Source organism: Mya arenaria, chromosome 6, assembly GCF_026914265.1.
Source record: "Mya arenaria isolate MELC-2E11 chromosome 6, ASM2691426v1".
Lineage (NCBI taxonomy): Eukaryota > Metazoa > Mollusca > Bivalvia > Myida > Myidae > Mya > Mya arenaria.
Genome location: NC_069127.1, coordinates 5,217,104 through 5,220,684, shown reverse-complemented (window position 1 = coordinate 5,220,684; position 3,581 = coordinate 5,217,104).

The window sequence follows — 3,581 nt, the reverse complement described above, 5'->3', positions numbered from 1 at the left end:
TCAAGTAGCTCCATCACCTCAGATCTTGAGAACAAATACTGATAAATGCATTAAGTTTAATTTGATAAAATTTATTTCAAACAAATAAGATAAAAATACGAACATATTACACATACGAGATGCTGTAAATAACAATGATAAAGAATAAAACTTATTTTTAAATGCATATATTTTCAATTGAACATGAACCGAAAAATGAACTTTATAAACCACAGCCACATGTACCTCTACATATAAGTGAAAACTTGAGACATTATTGCAAAACACAGGGGCATAAAACATCTTGGATCATTTACGAACTTAAGTCGATTTCATACTTGAGTTTCAAATTTAAAGATATAATTATTAAGGAGTATGATGTACAAATGAGCGTGCAATATGATCTCTGATAACCATGATATAACAGTGATTTTTTTGGTGCAATTTACTGCCTTCTAAAGGCTGTTTCCCCTTGCGAAAACTGTCCATTTTTCTCAAAATTTTATCTTTTTTTCCCAATTTGATAAATGCAGATTACATAAATGAATGAAAAGCAATTTATTTCTTGAAAAAATAAAAATCTTGACAACACTCTTTCACAGCATAATGTATGCATAAAAAAGTTAAAACCTGTACCCAATTTGCAAGGCACAGGAGGTAAAAATAATTTTAAAAAAATCACTATAAAATAAATGACTGAAAATATGAATTACAGATCAATTTATTGTTGCATTGTACATTGTATGGATACTTTGATAATTAATATGTATATTTTTTTACAAGAACTTTTTTTTAATAAAGTCTATGAAATTTAACTTCAGTTTTTTTTTAAATTTTAATTAAATCATTATATGGCTGGAGAGATCTGAAATTAGGAAGAGGACTTATTCAAATATTTAAGGTAACAGGCCCAGAATTTTGACTGATGCAACACCACTGTTGGAACAGACAATGCAGTGTGGAATATGTTCTGCAACAAGCGTCTAATAAAAAGTGCAAAGTAACAATAAACATTTCAAAAAAGAACAATTAAACAGTTTATGCAACTATTTACATGAGATCCAACTCTATTGTAGCCTTATAATGGTATCTACCAGTACGTTATCTTGAACACTATTAATTTTGTGTTTTTCAATTTTAAGATACTATGATTGTGAAAAAAATGGGGACACCTGTTGATTGCTTTTCTGGTTAGATAGAGATAGTTCTAGTATTTTTTCCTCTGTAGAGAAGAACATGTAAGTATTGCTTGTGAATCATCTGTAGCACTCGAGTTGTTTTTATCTTACATGTACCGTGACCAGACATTTAAGTCAAGACTGTCAAATTCATCCATGTAAGCTACAGGGTCATCCTTGGAGAATCCTTCCATATGTTTCTTGGCCCAGTCATGCAGTCTGTATTCCTGGCTTGATGAGTTCTTTGCAAACAAGGCTTCTTCCACTGAATCCCTCTGCTTTGTAAGGAAGTAGTTGATTCGCTCAGCAACATAAGGCAAGGTGTCCTTGCATTTCACCTTTAAAGAAAATAATGAGCAATTTAATGTATGGTTTAATGCCAGAAACAGAAACAAAAAACATGTATATCATTCACATACATGCCATATTTCTGAGAGGTTTCCCAGGGGATTTGGTCTGAATTCCAGGGGATTTTGATATTACACCAGGGGATTTTTACGCAATGAAAATTTGCGCAATATCTGTATTTATAATATAAGAATAAATACAGAAATACACTCAAATTACAATAATTTTTGGACTTAGTCATCATGGTCTTTCATGGAATTTTACACTCGTAATATTATGGATGCTTTCCACTGTCAACCTTGAGCATTTTTTTTTTAATTCCAGAGGATATGGATCCCCCGGCAGGGGACCAGGGGATGGGTCGAAATTCCGGGGGATTTTCCCCCTGCCGGGGGATATGGCATGTATGCATTCATTTTCGGCAATTTTTAGTACAGAAATACACTACACACTACAGAGTATCATGATTGATTGTGGGTGTCATGTTGATAAGTAATAACTATGGGAGACAGACGTTTATTCGCAGACTGCTTGGGAGGTTCTTTATAGGAAAATACAAAGTTCATGCAAGGTTTAAGCTAGCATCATGACTTAATAGAAGTATTACTGAAAATAATGTCTTTCAATTAGACACGTGTAATTTATGAGTGCTTTTTATGATGACATTTGTCTGATTATGGGAAACAAACCAAACCTGAAGCTTCATTTTCTTTTTTGTAAAAATGCTTACAGTAATTATTACATGTGACTCTAAATCAACCCTTCACACAAAACATAAATAATTCACATGACATTGTATACATTTACCTGCAACTGAAGCTTCTTTCTAGCACTTGTGAGGTTGTTCTGAACGCCTGGCAAGCTGACAGCAGAACCAAACACCTCTCGCATGGCACCTACAAGAGCACGGTCACTCTTAGCGACACCTTTCATGTTGTTGATCTCGTCAGCAGTCATTGGGTTTGATTCAATTCCCGCAGCCTCCTTGATTGTTTGGAAAAACTTCTTGTAAGTTTCTGCATCCTGCACAAAATGAATCATTACTGGACCAAGCATCAGAGGCGACATTTTCTTCTGTGATGTCTTCTGAACTAGACTACACTGCCTGAATGAAAACATAGTGACATAACAAGGTCCCAGTCTTAGAGTTTTATTAATGCATAGTAATTCTGTCTGGTGTTTAATTGTGTTGAGCAATCTTTTGGAGTACAAGTACACCACTGGATCTTCTGGCCAGGGAGAGATAACATCTCTGAGGAAATACTGGAGGCCTGTCTTCAGTGGTGGGTTTCTTGTGGCCATATGGAGCTCCTCTATTTCAGCAATGCAGATCTCAGGTTCTCCTCCAAACATCCAACATGGTGGCCACCAACCAAGCTTGTATTCAGATCTCCCACTACACTCGTCACACATTGGATCACAGTCATGTTTTATGCAAAAGTCTTCCGAGCCACAGTGAGTCATGTCATGAACAAGTTCCGCAGTATTTCGCAAGTTCATTGCCCTCCAGGAATCAATGACGCTCAGATCCACCCTAGTTGTAGGATCAGATGAGGGGACAGAGTAACGGGTGGCATTGTCTACAGTAATGAGTTTCTTCAATAAACTGTTACTGGCAGAGCTTTCTACATCAGTAACCTGTTCTGGTTGATTATTTTCATAATTGCTACCTAATTTCCTTTGGCAATTGAAACATCTACCATATTTTATAGCCCATTCACTTTCTGTTATTCTGTATGAGTCACTTTCAGGGTTACAAAATGAGCATTTCTTTGCTGTGTATAAGGGAATTGGAACCCTTTTAGCCCATTTCTGTTTGAAAACAGGTGCTATGTCATCATAAGACTGTTGGAAAAGACTTTTGTCTTTCTTCTTCATCTCCGTCGAAGCATTATCTGGAATTTTCTTTTGCTTGACATATTTCTTAGACTGTTTACCTTTCTTTGGTGGTGCTTGATTTTCTTGGTTTTCAGAATCGCCCTTTTCATCCATATCTAATAACTTGCGCTTTTTACCACCTGCTGACATCTGAAAAATTAAAAACACAAATAACAATGATGTACAACCTGAAGATTG